Source organism: Thermobia domestica, chromosome 5, assembly GCF_964235325.1.
Source record: "Thermobia domestica chromosome 5, izTheDome1.hap1.1, whole genome shotgun sequence".
NCBI lineage: Eukaryota > Metazoa > Arthropoda > Insecta > Zygentoma > Lepismatidae > Thermobia > Thermobia domestica.
In genome coordinates, this window is record NC_137458.1 from 229,966,490 (window position 1) to 229,990,992 (window position 24,503).

The window sequence follows — 24,503 nt, forward strand, 5'->3', positions numbered from 1 at the left end:
ACGCTAACAAGGAATTGCCCTACTACTGTGACTGCAACAGTACACTTGTAAGTTTGGCAACGAAGCATTATGGCGGCCTGCGTAAGCATGAGATTCAGCCGCTAAAACTATTTCCGTAAACACAAAATAATATTTGGATAAAATGTAAAACATAACACGAAAAACGGTAATATAATATTCATGTTCCGTAATGAGACAACTACTTGTAAAATAATTTATGCTTATAAGTAAAAATTTCGTAAAACTGAGCACAGGAGTAGCAAAATCTAACAGCAAGCGCCATCTTGCGTACTCATCTTAAAACTGATCAAGTTTTCCTCTTATATTTTACTTTTTTAGCTAACAGAATACATAAGCACAGAAAATAGTATCTCATGTTGTAGCTGACGCATAACTCTATTTTATAGTGTAATACTTATAACATGTGTCATTTCTTTACGTGTTGGTTACGGCAATAAACTAATGCTTATACTGACTTCCGAGTAGTGTTCCACCTTAAATCTCTCTATTTACAAAGGGAGAATAACGTGTAAGAAACTTATTTATAAAGGCATCCAAATACGTAAATGGTATATTAACAAATATACAACACGGCAAAGATTGTGCCATATATATTATATACGTATCCACAGTGGCCAACATATTTTTTTCTCACAGTATTGCATAAATCGTGAAGCGAACCGCATTCAGTGGTACAGTCCGCAGCAAAAGACCTGCAACATGAGCATGTAAGTCTATTGTGAAACGACGAAGTCTTTTGAGCCAAATAAGTGTACAGGGGAGGACGCCGAGGTTTGTCCTGGCGTGATTCGTGCCACTTAGACGTCATGTTGATTCCCTGTGCTTTTAGGCGTAGTTTTACAATAAACTTACATGCTCATGTGGCAGTGTTTTTGCTGCGGACTGTACAAGACGTAACTATTGTTGCAGTAGGCAATGAATTTGCAACGTCGCTAGGCATATAGGAAATAATACCAGTACTCCAAAAGGTGACCCAGTGAGTGCGCCGTTTAGGATTAACACATTCATAATACTTTTAGGAAATAGGGACTAAGTACACTATGTTTTTTTCTGCCAACAACATAATACCTCCCATCTACGTACGAAATACAATTGTTGAAGATACTAAGAATGTATTTTATTGGTAATCTTTTAAGATGTATTTCAACTTGAGAATAAAAAAAATCTGCAGGTGCCAAATCAGATGAGTTATAGTGGTTGAGATATTGCAGTTATATCAGGCACGTAGCCAGGATTTAGTGAAGGACGGGGGGTCCGTGACATGAAATATTGTGGTCATCACGCCAGGGTCTCGATCATTCTAAACTTTTTTCTGGAACATATATTGGTTCGTTTAGCCAGGATTTCGCAACCGCGGAAGGGGGGGACATAAAATTCTGAAGGCCCAGGAGCTCGATCAAACTAAACTACTTTACTATCAACATATATTGGTTTGTTAAGACAATAGAATAAGGATATGTTGGTAAATACAGTAGGACGTCGATAATCCGAACGTCAAAAATCCAAAAAGTCAAAAATCCAAAAAATCAAAAACCCGAACGCGGTCTTTAGAAGCGTTTTACATTTTGTCTTAGCGCTAGCGATAAACAAACAATATGGTTGTCTGTCGGCTTTGTTTGAAGTCAGTGTTTTTACAAAAGCTTGTTCATATGTAGGTAATTATTTGTCATATATGTTTTGATTTTGATTTTCCTTAGACCTATACAAGTTAAGTTTTAAGTGTGAGTTACAAGAACAGCGTAATTTAGTGTACGAGCAGGTTCTTCAGAAACAAGTAGCTTTACATACAGTATTGTAATTACTGTATGTAGTGTATAACCACTGTATCCATAAAAGAGCATACCGTACAGTATATTTAAACCTAAATTGCATTTTCTTATTCATTTCCGAAAATCCGAATAATTTGAGAATCCGAACTACCTATGATTCCAATTAGTTCGGATTTTCGACTTCCTACTGTAGTTTAATAAGAAACTATCAGGAAATCTCGAGTAAAATAATAAAAAAAAATGTATTGAAAAAGATTATACAATATTTACGTCCTTCCTCTGTTTATTCAAATATAACAATTTTCGTTTCATTATGACCTCGACTATTATAGTTACAAAAAGTGCATGCTCAATAATGTCTTGCAAAATATGTTACAATATCTGCATTCCTTTCTTTATTGAATCAAATGTTAACAGAATTTTCTTTCCACATAAATTTTTGTTTTCATTATTCCGTCATACTGTCTGTTATTATTTCGATTATACTACTGTCTGTTCGAAATGACAGGTTAAAGAGCAGTAGAAAATTGTTTTTGAAATATCGTAGTTTTGCTGAAAATTATGATAAAAAAATATCCACGCTGTTACACAACGGCATAATGCTTTCGGAAGCTTGAAATCTCCCTGACTAGTAGCAGAAATTCTGAGAATTCACTAACTTTTCTAGAAATGTTAAATTCCCTGACTCTTCCAACATATCTTGTTCACCTCGCCACGATGTATTGCTAGTAATATAAATGTCCTCATAAGAAAGAGTAACCAAGAGCTTCCTGTAGTTTACTTTTAACGTTGATCCTTCTTTTTCTCATCTAATTTTGTATCATCCTTCGTTAATTTTTTCATTTGTGGTCTCGAAGGGGGAAGGGGTCCAGACTCCCCGGACTCCCCGTTGGCTTAATACCTGGTTGTATTGTTCTTGGCATGAATCTCACAAATTGTCCAAACGAGACAAAACTTAAAGAGATTAATTCGAAAAATGTTTTGGAAACAAAAACAATTTATTTTTTTTCTATTCCTTTTTGTAGAAAGCAGAGTGGACACATTCATCCATAAAATTCCATGGTGCGGCTATCCGAGAAGTTGAGCGATTGGAACGAAACTCGCAAGATTAGTAGCTCTTCAACATAAAAAATAAAAACGAAAAAAAAATCCATTTACACACACAAAAATTAGACGGGTTCATGACCCTCAAAAATTGTCCAAATTGGACAATATCCACAAATTTTAATTGGAGTAAGATCCTAACAAAACAAATAATTTTATTTTTTTCTATTCTTATGTGGAGGGAGCAGATGGCATATTCCTGTATAAAATCCTTTCGGCTCTTGTGTTTATCCTAAAATGAGTTTAGCAATTGGAACTAAAGTTACCTGATTAATAGCTCCTTAGCCAACAATAGAAATGTTAACAAATAAAATTTTTCATTTGCACATACACATCGAGGACGGGACCATGACCCTCAAAAGTTGAGGAAATGGAACAAAACTTACAAGAGTAACGTCCTGAGAAGAGAAATAATTTTTATCTTTTTTCTAATCCTATTTGAAGACAGGTAGAGGGGGCATATTATTCCATAAATCCCCATGGTTCAGCTATTGGGTCTAGTCTAGGAATTGAGCGAATGGAATGAAACTAGCAAGATGCATAGCCCTTCAGCCCCGTGCCGCAGTGGCTCACCTGATGGAACCGGTTTTCGACTTTGAACGGATCCGGTTCTAAAAGATGCGGTTACGGAACCGATTTCTCGAATACAGGTCTGGAACTGTTTTTTCGGATTCAAGTCTGAAACCGGTTCTGAAAATGTGTAACGCAGAACCCGCCGGAGCCGAAACTTTGTGGCAATCCCTACTTATCATCACCGTCTCCTTTAGCCTAGCCAGCAAAATCGTGGGGCGTAAAACTAAAAAAATCATTTTATTTTCATTTTTCAGCTCTTCAGTCTACATTAAAACGCGAAACGTCAAATTTTCCATTTGTAGATACAAAGGAGGGACGAAGGCATTACCCTCAAAAATTGTCCAAATGGAACAAGAGTCGGACCGTAGGATTTTATGGAGGAATACGCCTCCTCTGCTCCCTCCAAAGAGGAAGAGAAAAAAATAAAAACTATTTAGACCTATGTTTTCAGGACGCTACCCTAATTAATATTTTTAAGTTCTATCCTATTTTAACAAATTTTGAGGGTAATGCACCCTTTCCCCCTGTGAATATGCAAATGGAAAATATTGTTTCGCATTTTTATTGTAGGCTGAAGAGCTATGAATCCTACAAGTTTCATTCCAATCACTCAGCTCCTTCTAGATTAGACCCGAGCCCCAAGTCCCTACACTAATACACTATTTTACAGTTGATGTACTTTAGAAACAAGTATAGAACGAACTAAAAAAGCCGATTAGAGAAATAAACTTAGGGTAATGTAAATCTTCTTCTCGCGCACGCTCACCAGTATTAAATATATAAAAGGTGTAATGAAACTAAAGAGAATGTGGAAGAAGTAATCTCGGTAATAATGTAAGAAGATTCATCGTAACACCATAGCCAAGTAGAGAATTATCAGTATTAAATCTGTGATTATCGAATACAATTGATGACAAAATACCTACAACCCCCTTCAATATACAACAGTGTGGATATTTGGATTATGGAATTGCAACTGATTCTGTAAATACTGATCGACAACCTATTTAATAAATTGTATCTGCTCCATTGCCTTCTCTTGCTTGAATATCGTCGAAAATTGATTACTCATCATGTGTATCACATACCGTCTTGTTTTAATATTCTCTTATCAGCATACACTTTCAATCCGCCTCATGGCTCATGTTCCAAGATGGATACAATGAAAAACATGGCGAAAATACGGTTGACACGTGATCCCATCAGCGAATGAAAATGAGCCTTGGAAAGGCTTGGGCAGGAATAAAAAAATTGCATGCCGGCTAGGCTAAAGGAGACCGCACGCAAGCGAGGAACGAACCATTGCTCTACTATGTTCAATAGGAGTTGGAATATGTGTTCATAATCCTATGTTCTTGCCTTTCTAGTCTGTGGTCATAGTCTTCTATATTGTAATCTGCTGCTGCTGCTGTATTCAACCGGAACCAGAAGTGGCAGTTGGAACTTTAATTTTTCTGCGCATGCAGATAATTTCTACTGCATTGGAACTTTACATACGCAACGATGTGTGCGTGTGGGTGGGTGTATACGTGTGAATGAAAAATAGGTCATAGTTTCTTAAAATGTTTTTAAAAAGTGGTCGCAACAGCCTACTCATTGCGTAGTCTGCTCCGGAACAGGTACTAGTACTGGAACTTGATTTGGAAGAGGAGTCGGAATAGGAATCGGGACTGAAACAGGAACCGGGAAGTTTGCGCATACGGGTGTTCGTAGCCTTTCTTGTCTAATCGCTACAATAGGCCGCAGTCATAAAAGGGCACTCGTTTCGCAGTCTGGTCCTATAACAGGAACAGTTTGCTCATGCGCTACCAAAACTCATGAGCTCACTAAACCAAGTGTGTGTGTGAGTGTGAGCTGGAATACTATACTGGGTAGAATATAGGGGACCACACGCAAGCGGGGAGCGAACCATTGCTCTACTATGTTCAATAGGAGTTAGCATATGGGTTCATAGTCCTATTCTGTAGCGTTTGTAGTCTGTGGTCGTAGTCTTCTATGTTGTAGTCTGCTGCTGCTGTGTTCAATCGGAAACGGAAGTGGGAGTTGGAACTGTAATTATTCTGTACATGCGTATAATTTCTACTAAATTGGAACTGCGCGTGCGCAACCATGTGTCTGTGTAGTATGTTATTTAGGGAATGGAAAAAGGTCACAGTCTTTTATAATGGTTGAAAAAATGGTCGTAACAGGCTACTCGTTGCGTAGTATGGTCCGGGAACCGGAACTGGAACAGAAACCGGAACAGTTTACGCATGCGCAGTAGGTCAATCCCGCAATGCTACACTCTACTTGTGTTCCATATAAACAACAAGTCGAATAGACTCAAAACAACGTTTTGACAGAATACCAAAAAGAATTCGCTGTGTTTCGATTTGTCTGTGGTCGAGAAACAAAATTATCCAATTTGTTTCTGTATCGTATGTGGACTGTCCAGTGTGTCCTCACAAAATTGAATGTGATCTGAAAACAGAGTCAGAACCTTGGTGGAAAAATATTTTTACTCAGGTAAACTGTATTCAAATTTCATTCTTGATAAATAAAGCTAATTTTTATATATGGTAATCGACTTAAAACAACCAATTACATTATTTTTTTTCACAATGGTTTTTGTAATTCGTGAATGTAGAATCACAACAAACTATAAAAAAAATCATTATGAAAGAAATTTAATGTAATTGGTGTTTTGAAATGGAGTGCCAACTATAAAACCACATCTACTAAGGCATATAAACCTAATGTCCTCAATGAACTAAAGAATACATACTGTAGTGGTTTAAAATATGGAGCAAAAATGATCCAAAATGCTTGTTTCGACATTTTCTATAACAAGGTGTTGCTATTTCTTTAACACCTTCATGATGAACAAACCATGAAATCGACCATTTGCAAAAATGACAACTGATGTGTTTATAGGGATCAAAACTTTTATCTTGTAAGTGTTTGATCAACTATTAGGCACCCTGTAGCAACCCTTTTAAAACTATATTTCATTCTAATAACAAATCAGTGGGATTGTTTATAACATCGGCTGAAAACTTAATAATGTAAACTATTGGTATCTTTCCTGCAATTATAATAACCAGTGACAAGCAGTTGATTCACTTTTGTGTACTTATCTGCAATTTATTTTAAAGTTACTTGCGAACAGAATTGAGGATACTGACGATATTATTTGGCCACATTATATAAGGTATGTCACAATGTTCAGTGGTTTCTATTCACCACTATAGAAATTTCACCAAGTAAGTCGTGTATTTTAGTTTGTTTCCTCTGGTTGACAAATACTCGATCTCATTGTGAAAGAATTTATTGAAATTAGTGGCGAGCAAAACAACCGGCTTTGGGGTCTCCAGTATTAGGAAAACTGAAACTGGTGTCTGAAAATTAGAAAAACGGTTTTTCTGCGAAAGCGGTTTCGGTTTTATCCAAAACTAGTTACCTATTTTCACCAAATGTGGTTCGGTTTTTTAAAAACCGGTTCAGCTTTACATCGAAACCGGCTTTCATGTTTCCAAAACTGGTTCTATTTCTGACCAGAATAGTGACTTATTGCAAATCCTCATAAAAAGGAAGTGCAAGCCGAAACCGATATGCTAAGAAAACAATATGTTTAAGAACAAAACTGCTTTTGTAGTAATCGGATCCAGTTTTCGGAGGAGAACGAAACTCTACTCAGGTGAGAAACAAAACCAGGTTTTGGAGAAAATAGAAACCAGTTTCGGCGAAAACCGAACCGGTATAGGAGAAAACCGAAATGTCGTTTTTCGGATTTCGTTTTTTCTACAAACACGTTTCCGTTTTTTATAAATACTGGTTTTGACCATTCCTAATTGAATTCCCTAACAGTAGAATTCCCTTGTAGAATGCCTGATTAAGATTGCATTATCAAACTTGTCACAGACGAGCTCGCATGTTTTCTTTCTGTATCTCCCTTACCTATTAACTGACTTTTTAAATAATACAAACAAAATGTGCTAATAATGCTACTACAGAGGACCTAAAAATTAAATTTACGGAAGAGTTCTTAAGTGTATTGTAGATTAAGAAATATGATATAAAAGTGTAAGAATGAATGGCTCAATCGATGAAACAATGAAGTACATTTGAGTAGTTGACTTTTGTTTGATTTGCCATTATTGGGAAAGAAAAGATTCCTTAGAAACAAACTACTTCAAGAAAATTTCAAGTTAAATTAGATAAAGTATATAATAAAACTACTGGATATGAGTACCAAATCTTCTCGTCCTTCTTCTTCTTTTATAGGTAACGTTTCTTCACATAATTTCATAGAATTAAGTAGGCCTATATCTATGTTTACGATAATTAAATATATAAAAAATAATAAATATGGTTTGTAGGTCTATCGTAATATTTGAGATTCAGTTATGTAATGTCTTACGAATTGTTAGGAATAATAAACTATGTACTGTTAAAAATCACACAAAATTAAAACATAGAATGTAGCATACCATTTAATTGTTTAGTTTTAAGAATATTGTATTTAGGATGTTTTTGGGATGAGAAGGAATAAAAGACAAAAACGATACCTTCCAAATCGTTCACAAGAATCAATCTCGAAGAAGAAAATTGTAAAGATACACTCATGTAGTTTTAATACTCAGAGTTAACTTCTTTAAAAATACTATTTTTTCAACTGTATTATTAAAGTTTCACGATAAAAGAATACCATTTTCTTTCTTCACAGTACTTCAAATGAACAAAGTAATCCAATTTGTTTGTTATCTCTCTAGAAAATTCGAAGGATATGATGTTGTGTTTGGTGTCGCAAGTAGGAGAAAAATAACCAGTCTTAGAAGATCAGGCGAGGAATTAAACAACTTATCAACGCATAACAACGTGTATACAAATACAGATAATGCTAGTGCAATACAATATTCAGGAAGAAGAATTGCTACCCAACCTCAATTTGTTGTTAGAGGAGTTCAAGATATAATTGTATATCAAAAACCAGAAATTCATTATAATCATTACAAACATGATATTGTACTTGTTCGATTGGATAGCCCAATTGATATCATGAAGGGACCGGTGTGGCCAATTTGTTTACCTCCTTCAAGTAAGTATTTTGGAATTAAAATTACCATTTAACAATGTAATGCTTAGTTCAAACAGTGAAGTACCATTGCAGAGTTTATTGTGTCTTTATATTTCTATTGTATTGTAATAACAATTCCAATTAGGTATTTTGCTGTGTAAAAATATGTTTACATTATACATATTAGTTTTTTTAGATTAATGTTTCACTGTTAAACTCTTTGACTAATGGAGATGAATTATTCAATCAAAGTGAATGATTATAAATAGAACCCGGAACCATCGTATGCAACCAAGATCATATATGTCAGAGACTAAACCAGCCGGGAAAGCCATGCAAAGGAGTTGTGCGGAAGCCTTTGGCACTCTGTAAACTATAAATTATAATCTTGCTTAACTAAATACTATGTTTGGATTTAGCAAATACGTTTACATATTTTTATTTTATTTACTTATTCCTTCTCTGTAACCAACCAAGGATCACGAAAATATTAGTGCTGAAGTCTACCTATGTTAGTCGTCGAAATGCAACTTGAAATGATTACATTGAAACATCCTAGATTTTAAGTTTGAATTACAACAATAGTTCTATATCAGCAAATTAAATATAAATGAAATTAAGTGTGCCTAGTACTAACGATATATATTAGCGTAACGAGACAAGCGACACCATGGAGAGTAACATATAGTAACGTGGCTGATTATGTTTTGCAATTATCGTGACGGACTGAGATGTTGACCGATTATAAATCCATTTCAATCATTACATGTCTTGAAAGGACATGTGTGGCCAATTTGCGTAACTCGTGGAATACTGATGCATACCGATGGAGGATATATATATGTATTGAGTTATCATTATCTTAAATGTGATTTGTAAATATTAACTTTATAGATAGAAAATTTTAATTATAACACGCCAAGAAATACATAAATAGTTCATTACGTGTGAAATCACGTGATTAAAATTCCAGTTTATTTAAAACGAAAGAAAATAATAATTTTCCTATGTAATACATATTGCTTAGAAAATTATGGAACATGCTTCTAATATCCTTTATTAAACAATGTATGAAGATAAAAGCTTGAAGTCTTCCTGTCTATAGAAATGAATCCATAGCTAAATAAAATAAAGCTTCTATTTATAAAAAAATACTAGCCAAAGTTGAGTTGAATGGATTTTAACGTCCCTTTCAGCAGCGAGACTATGACACGGAACCTACTGATTTACGTGGAATCCGAACAACATACGCTTCATCTGGGAATCGAGCCAGGGTCTCCCACGCCAAAGGTGCGTAGTCTAACCGCTTAGCCACGAAGGAGCTCACACTGACCAAAGCCCTACATACTTTTGAGAATGGATTATCACCTTCAGCGTACACATTATGCCGTAAAGACAACGATATTTTTGCGAGACTGTTTCAAAAGTGTTTTTAATATATTTGGTGCTTCTATCAGTGTGTTTTACTAAATGTTTAATATATCCAAATCTAGAATGAACAACATACAAAATAAACACAGCTTCTACAAGGGATTAGCAGATGTACAAAATAGGTTTTATTATGAAGATATAAGAATTATCAATTTGCATTTAGATCCTTTATCAGCAGCAAGGAGGCTACATAGACAACTGAGGTAGCCACTAAGCGAGAGAGAAGGGCAAGTGGACCTAATAAATGAAACCCAATTTCAATCGGAATAGATAAATGTGTTTTATTAGTAGTAGTAATAAAGTTTGTATTAGCATTACTAAATCTGGTCGTACCTAAAGTCAATATTTGTGTAAATATGAAAACTGAATTACATTATTTAACAGAGTAAATAAAGAAATGTCATATGTTTTGTAAATACAGGATGTGTACGATAGAAACAAGGTATTTTTGAAGATGATGTTGAAAAAAGGTTATATTCAAATGTGAGTCTTCTGTAAAATGGTTTGGGAAATCTACTGACTTGAAACTACATTTTGTCACCTCTCTAAAATATTTGAATAAGAGTTTGATTTATGTCAACGTATTGTAACGCCATAGAATTTATATATACTTAATTGTGTCGTAATTGTTTCTTCCGCTACTAGTTTACATAGAAGTTAGCGGGTTACTGTTAATATATGGAAACTCACAATATCTTAGTCTTAATTCCCCTGTTTCTCTTTCAAGAACATTTTGTTTCCGTTATTGTCGTTGATTCAAAGTACTGCTATGTTTTCATACAGACTGATTATATTTCAATCAATTTTGGTATTAATAAATATTCTAGAGCATGCAATACAGAGAAATATCACAACAAGGTAGACACTTCCATTTCTAAACTTCTCGCGTTATTAAATTGTGCCCACCTAACACGTTGCTAATCAAATAATACAGTTTGGTATGTATTAGAGTGACCTTTATCTTAATCGACCGGAAAAAAATGACAATTTTAACCTACTTGGACACGGAATAAATTGGTTTTGAGACTTTTGTCAAAGGGTCTCCTAACCATTTATCATGCAAATATTCAAGAAGTTATCCGCTGGAAGCAGTTCCCTGGAGACGATCTAAAATGGTGCAGGCATTTTTAAATGGTCTCAAATGCGGAAACTGACTGACTCATCGCTGTTTTAAAATACCTTTCTATATTCCAGGGTTGGGAACTTTGTCGGTATGACATATACCGTTAAAGTATAGTTGATTTTACGAAAGAGCACAGAGGAAAATATTGATAATTAACTTTCTGCAAAATGTCAATGTATCGAGCGCTATTAAGATTGCTAACACATTCCAGCAACTAGGGATATCCAGAGCTCCAAATAGTTCCTTACACCATCAGTTGAGACACCCATGAATGACCGCTGACTGTAAGTGCTGAAAGTAAATTCTAAAAAGGAATATTTCCAGACCCATGTGCATTCGCTGAAGGAAAATCGTTGAAATATGAACCACTCAGAGACAATTACTTAGCGTGAACATTTAACATTAGGCTACCTACCGCACCATATTTGTTACCCAGTGTTTCCACTAAGCAATATTGGCTATATTTACCTGGGTTTACACTCGCTCATGATATCTTAGTTCATATTAATATGTTAATATCTGAAATTTGTAATGGTGCACAATTTCAGATTTTCTGCCATGTCCCTAATATTGCACTTGGAACTTCCCCTCACATACGTTCGTAGACCTCAAATTAGCTCTAGTGCCGCGTTGTGTATAATTGACTATGACTTGGATTCATACTTGTTTATTATTTTAATTTCATAGAATATTTCCGCTACTCACAAACAGAATAACAAATAAATTGCGACAACTAATGACCTACATATCATTAAAATGCGAGGTGCCTGTTTACCTATGATATTTCTGTGTATCCTTCTTCTATATGTTTTATGCAGGTAACTATCCTTGGAATCTCAATATGCATATAAAAATTAGAAAAATATGGCTGTTTCAAAAATATTCATGAAAACATTTAATTTATTAGGATTTATCTTACCATTTCACTACCAATTAAGCAAATTACAATGATAATACAATGATGTATAAACAAAAAATATAAAATAATTCGTGTGTAGGAGTGCTGTAAGACAAATCTTTCATTTTCTGTAAGGAAAATTATAAAAGTGTTAAGACAGTAAAACTATTGCAAGTAAATCTAATGCATATCTGAGATATGTTTATTTATTTGTCTTGTTCAAATAAGCCTGTACTAAGTTCGTTATTTTTAATCATATTAAGTATAAGGTACATAATTTCATATCCATATTTTGCGTTTAAAAATAAATAATCAATTGAAGTTTCCTCCGTCTTAGGAACTGTACTGTTCAGCCACTTCACTGTTCAGCTAGAAATAAATGTATTTTATCACAACGTATCCACAAACTTAAACAACTATGGCTAAACTTAAGTCTAATGCTGTTGCACGATGCACTGCGTCAATAATTGTGTATAATGTTGGACTGTCGTCTTAGAAGTGTACTTCTACTTGCAATAAATATGTTATACGGTTAAGAAACATTAAACTAATAAGAGAGTTTTGTAAATTAACTCGTGAATTGAAGGTTGAGAAAAATCTAGACTATTCTATAAATAGCTTTTATGATAGCTTGAACATTAAAATTTGTCTCTTTTTAAACGTAATCTACAAATATGTAATTAACTTATATTCAAACACGCATACATTCAGGTAGTCACGTTGCAAGATAAACAACTTACTAAATACAGTAGATGATTATTATTTTTCGCTCATAATTAAAAATACTGATGGTACTTATCAAGAACAGGGCTGTTTATTGGTCATGTGTAAGTGAGGCGTGAATTTGTAAAGGCAAAAAACTTAATTTTCTTGCTGTACAGGTTAGTGGTCGTCTTACCACTACGGAATTCGAATTTGTCATACTTTAATAGGTAATAAATCATGTAAATTTACTAATAGCAAATCAACACTTCTATTTCGTTAAAAAAAATGTAGTCGGCTTGTGCATTTGGTCCTTTTCGTTGGCATGAAATCCTTCCCAAGAATTATCAGAAGTTCTTGCATACATACAAGTCTCAGATTTTATGATAACGGTCTCTAAACTTAAGTTAACTTTTCTTGAATTAACTTCTACAGACAGAAATATTGCAGACCAAAAAGCAGAGATTACTGGATGGGGATATGTTGAATCAGGAAAGAAGACTGTAAATGACTTATTGCAAAAAGGTGTAATAAAAGTATTTAACAGGGACAAATGCCTTTGGAATACCCAATACACTGATGATGAGATTGACGAAGGAAATTTCTGCGGCCTTGATATAGGGATCGACACTTGCCAGGTAAACTTCATTTTCTTTTCATGGTTCAACACAGTCATACATCTTTCTTCTCATATTTCTTATTTGTAAGGTTTTACTTGAAGGTGTTACAGCTCTCGGCCATTCTGTTTATTTTTGTTTATTTTTTGTTTATTTTTGTTTATTATCGTTACATTTACGAAAAGAATTTACCCAATATTTTAAGTAGTACTAACTACTTCTTTAATTATGTCTTACAAATTTCCAGATAGAGTTATGAATTGGCCTAATTTACTGAATATACTTAGGATGATCTCTATTATATTTGCAAGACTGAAGCCATATTAAATATACTTATTTTACTATGTTAATTGACTAGGCGAAATTTAAAACAGGATATCCTATGTTTAATTATGTTTCATTATCTCTGTTAAATATTTAATTATTTGATGAAAATTAAAAACAATAATAGTTATAATCGTACTGCTATAACCTTACTATATGTTGCTGATTATCTTAACTATTCCCATATAACCCTTAGTTTTAAATGAAACTTCTAATTAAATCAATACAAATTTTAATACATAGATAATGATAGAAAATTTTCTATGTTTAAAATAGTATCAACAAAATGTAAATGTTTTCGTGTTCACCAACCAAAACAAGTATTGACAATATTATTTTCTCAAAAGAAAAGTGTTAATGTCAGAAACAAAAGACACAGTGCAAGAATTTAAAACACGCTAGAATTCATTTTGTATAACTTCGGGTTACTTCATATACTATCCAGCAATGAATTAAATATTTAACCAGATGGTTTCGTGTTTACTTACACTTGTAAAGCAATCAACAATAATTTTTATTAAAGAAAATACACCTAATGTAAACTAAAAAACTTCAATTATTCTCGACAATTCACTTTTTAATAGTTCTTAAGTATAAGTATTTACATGTAATCAACTGGTTTATTATGGAAGTCTTCTTATTAAGATAGAGGCTTAGCATTCTTCAGCTATCATTTTGTATCGTTGGTTTAGATATATTTGTATCAAACGGTCTTCTTCAGATGTAAATATCCATTTGAGAATTGTATGTTTTATGAAGGTTAATTATAACATTGTTATTTGAGATCTTCAAAATATACTACTAGAACGTTTTTGGTTTCAGGTCCTAAAATGCTCTTCTTAAGCATGATGATGAAACTCAATTGGGCAATTGAGTCTGTTGGATTTTGGGTACACATCAAAATAAGGAGCACAGCTAGGAGACATAAAAGTTATCATCCAAAGTAAATTCGAGTTGTGGATTGTTGTTTCCTCTTCATTGTCTGGAAATAGTGTGAAATTGCAGGGCTCTTTATTATAAATACAGCGAAAGGTAATACAGATTAATTTCGTATCCTGAGCATTAATTCTTCTTTTTCTACATTTCTTTGTATATTTTGTTAAACAAAGATATATATTACTTTAAACACAATAATATGCTAGACTTTAAATATAGTATTTATAATTTTAATTTTCCTGTTAGATATTGCAGGTAATTGAAATATATAAAGAAGCACATGTTGTGTGATACATTAAAGATATTACAAGCCTGTAACGAAAATTTACAAATGACAAATCGAGTCAGTACTTTTTAATTATTTATAATCTATTTTTAGTGTACAATTTAGTTAGTACTACATTTGAGATTTTTCATTTGGTATATTTTTGCTTGTTCAGTAATCAAGGTTATAATATACATAGACATACGACTTGGAAGGAAGATACAATAATGACTTCCAATTAGAGAATTGACATCATTAGAGAAACAAGAACATAAAGGTCTGGGCCATGTTAAATTATGTGAAGCATTGAACAAAATGTAAATGCATAATATTCTTGTTTTGACAATCTTGCAAAAATCTATAATTTTAATCTATTGCGAATACGAAACTAACTGACAAGACAAAATATAAAACATGTGACATGCTAAATTTAGAAACAAGCAACTTAATCACGAAGAACACCGAGCTAATTAAGAAATCTCTTGCAGTTATAAGGCTAAATATCGATATGGAAATAATGTAGTCCGTACTATCTATACAATTTTAGCACACAAAAGTTAAAGATGAGATAGAATAAACAAATTATCAGAATTAAAGACTATACACTATTACAAACGCTAATGTTTAAGCAGATGGGTACTACAACAGCAAAGATAACTTCACTATAGTAAAAGCTTTATATTGACTTATTTAAAATGTGTATGTATAATTAACCAAGGAATTCGAAAATATTCTAACTAACTAACTAACTCTATGGCCTATGGAACCCGGAGGTTCAGTACCGCGTTCACAAAAGCTCTCCACTGACTTCTATCCTTAGCTAATTGCATCCAGTTTCTACTTTGTATTCCTATCTCTGCGAGATTTATCTTAATATTATCCTCCCATCTGCGCCTAGGTCTTCCTAATGGTCGTTTTCCTATGGGTCTACCAGTCAAGACTTTGAAAGCATTTCTGCTTTCTTCCATTCTAGCTACATGACCTGCCCACCTAAGCCTCCTAGACTTGACGACCCTAACAATGTTGGGTAAACCGTATAAACTATGTAGTTCCTCGTTATGAAGCTTCCGCCATTCCCCATTCTCGTTCCTCTTGGGTCCGAATATTCTTCTCAGGATCCTGTTCTCAAATACTTTCAGTCTATGTTCTTCCCTCAGAGTAAGCGACCATGTTTCGCAACCATACAGAACAACAGGCATGATTATCGTTTTATATATTTTAAGCTTCAAATTCCTCGACAGAATTCGCGACGACAAGAGATTTTGAACCGAATAGTAACACGAATTCCCTGCTTTTAGTCGACATTTAATTTCTTCGTGAATATGATTTTCGTCTGTTAATATTGATCCTAAATATTTGAACGTATCCACTTTATCAAAAGTATTATTTAATATTTTAACGCCTCCACAATTTGCCGTATTACGGTCCCGACGCACTTCCACGTATTTAGTTTTCTCTGCATTTACTTCTAAACCCATGTCCCTGCAAGCGTTTAATAAGATCTCTGCATTTCTTTCTACTGTTCTCCTATCATCCCCTATTAAATTTACATCATCAGCATATGCCATAACCTGGTGAATGCCGTTCAACTCTAGGCCCTGGTTGCTATCTTTGATTTTCCTTATGGCGTATTCAAGCACAAAGTTAAATAATAATGGCGACAACGCATCTCCTTGTTTCAGGCCATTTTCGACGTGGAAGCTCGTGGACAAAAATTTTCCTACCCGGACTTTACTTTGGGATTCACTTAAACATATCTTAATTAATCTAATTAGCTTTCTCGGTATTCTAGAATATTTCGAAAATATTCTAGAAGAAATTAATAATAAAATGATAATATGCACAAAAAATTTAAAATGAGAAAGATTAAACAAATTATCAGAATTAAAGAGCATAGACTATTAAAAATGTTAATATTTTAATTAGGCCGTACTACAACAGCAAAGAGAAATTCACTAACTAACTAACTAACTCTATGGCCTATGGAACCCGCAGGTTCAGTGCCGCGTTCACAAAAGCTCTCCACTGACTTCTATTCTTAGCTAATTGCATCCAGTTTCTACTTTGTATTCCTATCTCTGCGAGATCCATCTTAATATTATCCTCCCATCTGCGCCTAGGTCTTCCTAATGGTCGTTTTCCTATGGGTCTTCCAGTTAAGACTTTGAAAGCGTTTCTACTTTCTTCCATTCTAGCTACATGACCTGCCCACCTAAGCATCCTAGACTTGACGACCCTAACAATGTTGGGTAAACCGTATAAACTATGTAGTTCCTCGTTATGAAGTTTCCACGATTCCCCATTCTCGTTCCTCTTGGGTCCGAATATTCTTCTCAGGATCATGTTCTCAAATACTTTCAGTTTATGTTCTTCCCTCAGAGTAAGTGACCATGTTTCGCAACCATACAGAACAACAGGCATGATTATCGTTTTATATATTTTAAGCTTCAAATTCTTCGACAGAATTCGCGACGACAAGAGATTTTGAACCGAATAGTAACACGGATTCCCTGCTTTTAGTCGACATTTAATTTCTTCGTGAATATGATTTTCGTCTGTTAATATTGATCCTAAATATTTGAAAGTATCCACTTTATCAAAAGTACTATTTAATATTTTAACGCCTCCACAATTTGCCGTATTACGATCCCGACGCACTTCCATGTATTTAGTTTTCTCTGCATTTACTTCTAAACCCATGTCCCTGCAAGCATTTAATAAGATCTCTGCATTTATTTCTACTGTTCTGCTATCATCCCCTATTAAATTTACATCATCATCATATGCCAGAACTTCACTATAATATATATATATATATATATATATATATATATATATATATATATATATATATATATATATATATATATATATATTGGTCTAGGAATTAATTCGTGCGGTTTTTAATAAAAATTGAAGCTTTATTTCAAAAACAAAGTAAATGAATACGTTAACAAAAATATTGTCCATCGCTAGCCACTACTTTCTCCCATCTTTCAGGCAATTTACGGATTCCGTGTCGAAAGAATTCCTCATCTTTTGACGCAATCTAATCAAAGATCCATTTCTCGATATTTTCTGAAGAAGTGAACCGCTGTCCAATCAAATCGTTATTCATGCAATCGATCAAGTAGTAGTCAGACGGAGCAGTGTCTGGTGAATATCGCGGGTGGAGTAACACTTTCCATCCGACATTTTCCAAATAGGTTTTGACCGGTTTTGTGACATGTGGTCGAGCGTTATCATCTTGATAAATAAGTTTATTATGCCTGTTATTCCATTCTGGTCGTTTTCAGGCCAGAGCTTGCTTCAAACGCATTAATTGTTGTCGATAGCGGTGTCCATTAATAGTTTCATCAAGTTTCAGAAGTTCATAGTACACCACACGTTTCAAATCCCACCATATATACAGCATAACCTTTGCACAATGAATATCTCGTTTCGGTTGTGAAGGACCTGGTTCACCTTGCTTCACCCAGGCCTTTTTTCGTTTAGGATTCTCGTAATGAATCCACTTCTCATCACCAGTTACAATTCGATGGAAAAATCCCTTCCTTTTCTGTCTTTGAAGCAGCAATTCGCAAACGGTTTTTCTTCTTTCAACGTCTTTCTTTTCAATTCATGTGAAATCCAATAAGACATCTTTTGAATCATTCCTATGGCTTTGAGACGTTTGGAAACTGTTGTTTGCTCAACTCCAAATGCTTCTGCAAATTCGTCCTGCGTTTGACACGAATCCTGATCAAGCAATGCTCTCAATTCTTCATCTTCAAATTCTTTTGGCTGTCCAAATTGCTTTTGGACTTCCAAGCTGAAATCACCACCTTTAAACCGTGCAAACCACTTCTGACACGTTCGCTCAGCTAGAGCATGGTCACCAAACACTTCCACTAAAATATGATGACTTGCGGTAACACTTTTCTTCAAGTTAAAGCAATGAAGAATAACTCCCCGCAAAAACACTTTATCAGGCACAAAATGCGCCATTTTCAGTTGAAGAAAAAATGTTGTTGTTTCCGCTTCAAGCAACTGACATATACTAAACAAGATGCTCAATGACAGTAGTTTTCAACGCATGTTTGGATCAACGAAACTATGGGAGAATAAGCTAGTTACGCCATCTTTTGTAAAACCGCACGAATTAATTCCTAGACCAAATATATATATATATATATATATATATTGACCTATTTAAAAATGAGTATGTATAATTAACCAAGGAGATCGAATACATTTTAGAAGAAATTAATAATAAAATAGAATTGTCGGTATTTAGTATACAATATATGCATTGAGATATAACTATCAAAGTGTCGTTATATTTGTGTTAATATAATTTAGTACATCATATTTACGAATATTTCTCTGGGTGAACCTTAAATTAGAACAATAATTAAGAAATCTTTTGAATCTAATAAAAAAAGTTTGGAAAGTTTTGCCTTATTTTCGAGTGTAAGATTTGAACTTTTTGATAACATTCAAATTTTGGTCTAGAAACTATGTAAAGATAAAATATTAATATATTTTTATGTTATGTTCCTTTACATTGAGAAATTAAGGACCATTCTGCCAATGGAATTTAACACATATTAATGTTACTAACAATTTAAGCATTCTTATTAAGTCAGTAAATATTAATTTATTGTGACATTGAGGAATTCGTAATTAAAATATCAAATATAAATAATTAGAAAAATACTTTTATTGGAATTAGGAATGTTATTAATACAATTAATTAAAACGAAAGTTATTTATACAACTATGTGGTTAAAAATATAAATTTAATTGTTTTGTAGAACGTTTAGTAAGTCTCTTGATAATTTGAATAAATAATAATAATCAAAATAGCCTTACTTATTTAAAATAAAGGATGACAACATTTCAGTTTCTTGTCAAAGCTTTGCTGGTCCTTCTGAAATGTTATGTATTGCACCGTTGAAATATGTGACGTATTTGCGAATTATGGAACAACGTGGCAATTGTTCCTAATCCTACTAGCTATGAATCAAAAGTTAACAAATTTAAGTAATTGATGCAGTAAAGGTTTGATTTTTCCTTTTACTACTCAACAGAGTTAGCAAAAATTTCTTAATTTGTTAATTTAACTTGATGCACAACTCCTTTGTGACAAAGCGGTTAGCGTACGCCGCTTTGGCGTGGGAGATCAGGATTCGATTCCCGGCAGAGCTCATTAGGTTCGGATTCCACGTTAGAAGTAGGTCCCATCTCATATAGCTTCGCTGCGAAATGGGGACATTAAACTCAAAATCAATTCAACTCGTTTACTTTATGCCGTATATTTGATCTTGCATTATAACTTCTCCTTCACAAAAATTACAGAAGTCAACAAAAATTTGAATAGCCTCTGCTAGGAAGCATTCCAGCCATGTTACAATCAATTTATATACAATGTACTACGGTAAAATGGCATTCCAACAAGACACATTTCTTTCGTATTTTGTGTATTGTGTTCCCTGCTTCTTTCTAATGTTTATCATGGGAAATATCTTGAAAATAGCTAACCAAGTATTTTATTAAACAACATTAAAGAAATAACTTATAAAATATGACCTACTGGTTATATCTTATAGAGCTGTTCCTTCTAATCTTATGTCTGACTCCTTTAGCTACGTAGAGTCTCAAAACGTGTTATTTGATAGCTCACTTCAATCTTTGAAATAAAAATTGCAATATTAAGAGAGAGTCATTTGAAATAAGAAATAATTCATATATGATCACTTTTGATTTATACTGTCTTATTGAATTAAACAATTTGGTAAAGTGAATTTTCATTTATCTTGAAAGAATTCTGGAAGATGAATAATTGAATAACATTTAATATTACAGTAAGCATTATAACTATGAATGCATTTTCACATTCCGGTTTCACATGTCAATGAAACCTAATGTATTGATACGAACCTGTAATGGCTAGAGGGCACGATTTTGTTGCATCTGGTTTCGAAAATACTTTGGGTGAAAGAGTAGAACATATTACGATAGATCAAATGCACATTAAACTGTAAGTTCATATTCCATATGGGCTTGATGATGGGACCTATGATAAACTTTGAGAAAGAAAGAAAGAAAAACAATTGCATTGAATGCAAATTTAAATGCAATGGCAAATATTCAAAGTGATAAGAAGAAAATTCACAATAATTTCCTTTTGCTTTCGGCTTCGTATAATTATCTTAAGATTTCAATATTACAAATGCTTTCGAATTAGTTTCTTAATAATTGAAAAAGAATTTTTGGTATATAAAACACTAAGTTATTTGTTCACTAATACTACATAAAGCGACAAAAATAGAATGAAACTTATGAGGAAATGCATGTTAGAAACCAAGATATTATGTAAAAGGAAAACAAATATTAGATAGGGAAATAAAGTGTATTTGAGAAGGAGGTACATACATATGATTAAGAAGTTTTATTCGTTAATGAAAGGAAACATCAGGTATGAGTGGAAGCTGTATCAGAAAGAAACCTGAATCTTATATAAAACATACTTTGCATCCGAAGCTTTCCATGTTATAAACCGCCCCAATGAAATAAAAGAATTTGAGTGTAAAAATTATTATAAAAATGGCAATAAAATAGACAAATATGCTCCCTAAGAGTAAAAATGTAACGAAAGACGATGAACCAGTATAAATATTATTTGTAAATATACATAAAATGTGTGTTTTCATTACAAGCTATGATATCCAACTTCAAATTTATACCGTTTAATAATCAACTTTCATGTGTGATTTAAAGAAAATAGCTCTAAAATACTATAACTTGTATCGAACAAACAACAATTGTGTGAGTTTCTTCGGTGTCCTCCCGTTTCCTTCCACTTCCTTTGTTCGAAAATTTCATTCATTTCTCGTGATCCACGTCACTTTTATCGTAGACCGCATAAACGTGCGAGGTAAAATTGAACGACTCATTTCATTTTGCAACTGAAGGAGTGCTCTACATACGACAAATCCGGAACCCATATCTTTAGTGTTGTTTTAAGAACATATTATCTGAATACGTGCATACTGCTGAATCATACATATTCCTTTTCTCTTTTCATGTTTCAGGGAGATAGCGGTGGTCCAGTAATGGTTAAAAATGAAAAGAATCTAATTGAAATAGGAGGTAATTTATATGGTATATAAATAGCTTAGGTTTCAAAGGTCATAAATATAAATTCACGTACATAATACATATCTCCGTGTTTTTGATTTAAATTTATTTGCTGAAATACAGCGAAAGGTAATCGTTATTTATTTGTTGAAAAATCGTTTTAATTCCTCTTCATTATCTTTATTATTCTGAAAAAAGGCTATGGCACTTTATATTTTCGAATTCAGCCAAACTAATTGCAATCGAAGCAAGCACGGAATGGTGGAAGAAGCTGACCTAATATACAAGGATGGGAATATATCTTGATGCACGAAGTTCTGGTTCCCGTATTGTACTCCGAACCATCAAATTGATCACATTTTCAAAAGAAAAAAAATAATTGAACTGAATTCATTCACTCAATTAAACTTTTCATCTTGATAGAATTTGACCTTCTATACAAGTGCGTCAAATATTCGGGTTGCATTCTTTCGTTCACCTTGTAGTGGCTAATCTAATGAGGTTGTCAGCTTAATGAATATTTAGCAATCCATTATTAACAAAGATGTGCTTAATATTAGAACCGTATCCGGGGTACACCTGTACCCAAGTTATTATCTAAACTTCAATGGTTACTCGATAGTTTTCAACACTGTAATGGCCGTTCTTCTAGTTTCATTGCTTGAGTAGCCTGTTAGTTTGCTAGTATTGGGTATTATTGTGTGTATATAGCAAATACCGTTATGAATAATCTCAAGATGCAGCAAATTAGCAGTTCCTGAAGGAAGATTCGAGTGATTGTTGTTCCAAAGATGGCTACGACAATAAATAAAGCAATGTTGTCGAGATACCACGTCATATGAGGATTAAGTGACAGTGAAACACAAAAAAGTTTCAGTAAATTCGAATCATCCTCAAAAGTATTTCAACCCAGAGAACGTCTATATGAGTGAGAAAGTATAAGTGATTTAGAACATAAAAGTTTACTGAAGGTTGTGTGACTCCTTTAAATATGTATGAGAGTGGAGTGAAAGTAAGTGGGCAAAAAGTCGAACTCCAAAGCGGAATTTGATTGTTCATTTGCCAGGAAATAAAAGTAGTGTCTGATTTGTTACATCAGAAAATGAAGCTTCGTAATTATTCTTCAATGATGGCACACTACAGAAAAGTGTTGTGTTTACCAATGCCCAAATTCAAATTTACCGTCATCGTTACAATACTAATAAATTTTTTGATGATACTGTAGGTTCAAGTTTGACTGGAGATACAAACCTAATAGAACTGGAGGCTCTGATATGTTTATGTTATTAGGCGGGTTTGTTTGGATTTAATTCAATTAATGTTTCAGAGCTTTTTGATAGAAATACAGGAGTGGCACTTTCGTGCAACAATTTTGGCGATACAATTTTAGGTTCTTACAAACTGTCTTCGTTTTAACGATCGTTCAACACAGAAAGAATGAGGAAAAGATGAGCGGCTAGCCCAAATACGAGACTTGTTGATAACATTGTGAAACAATGTCAAGAATTATACTGCCCATTTGAATATTGAATTTTAGATGAGCAACTATTGGTCTTTTGGGGGAAGTGTCCATTTTGCATTTACATACCGTCAAATGCAGATAAATATGGAATAAAGACAGTGATCTAATGTGATGCCAAAACTTTTATAAGCTCTAGACTGAGGTATATTTGAGAAAAGGGTCAACACCGAGAAAAGTCTATGTTGCTGCATTTTCCACCGCAAAGTTGAAGCCACCTATTCTGAGTAGCAAAATGAATTACACCTTTGATAATTGGTTCACTAACATTCAGGGAAACTCCTAACTCTTTCTGTGGTCATAGTGGGTACTTTGAGTAAAAAGATACTCGAAAATCGTACCTGTTATGGAATGAACGGTATAGAGTAATGTATGCATTTAGTGGTGCGAACACTCTCTTACCATATTGTTCCCCAAGTCGCAAAAGAAGAAATAAGTTTTGATGTTTTCTGCAATGCATAATCAAGGTGATAAGAACAATTTTGTTGATATTTCAGACATTGCAGATTTTTACAATACAACAAAATATGACGTTCACTATTTTGGTCAGATGTGTCACAAATAGTCTGTTTCCCTCAAAATAAGATGTTGGGCTTGCGCTTATTCTTTGGCTTACTGAACTCAGTTGGAATTAATACTCTTATCATACTAGTGTGATTGCTTAAAAACAATAGATAATAGTTAAAAAGAATGATGTTCCTAAAAAAATTGGGATTATCGCTTATCACTCCTGTCCTTCGTTTATCACTACGCTGTTTCAAGAACATTGTCAATAGCGAACATAACAAGCAAACTATTGATGGTATTTTGATGATGGATATAAATGAAGTTTTTCCTCCTCAACGTTCATCTGGTCCGGAAGATGCAGCTTCTGTCCAAGGAGAAAGGAAGGAAAAAAGTTTTCGCTGCAGCTTGTATGATAAATTCATTTATTTTGAACATTAGAATACCATATGTCAGACGTGCTCTAAATGAATGCAAAGTAGATGATGTAACTAGTATACTATAGCTAAGACATAGCTTTCGAGTAATAGAAGGATTAA

The 24,503-nt window shown here is 33.5% G+C and overlaps 1 long non-coding RNA gene across 1 annotated transcript in view; it reads right to left on the minus strand.

The window, feature by feature from the left end:
* Positions 1-24,503, minus strand: part of LOC145684785 (uncharacterized) — a 469,860-nt gene that overhangs the window by 215,390 nt on the left and 229,967 nt on the right. The gene's annotated exons all lie outside the window — the stretch shown is intronic.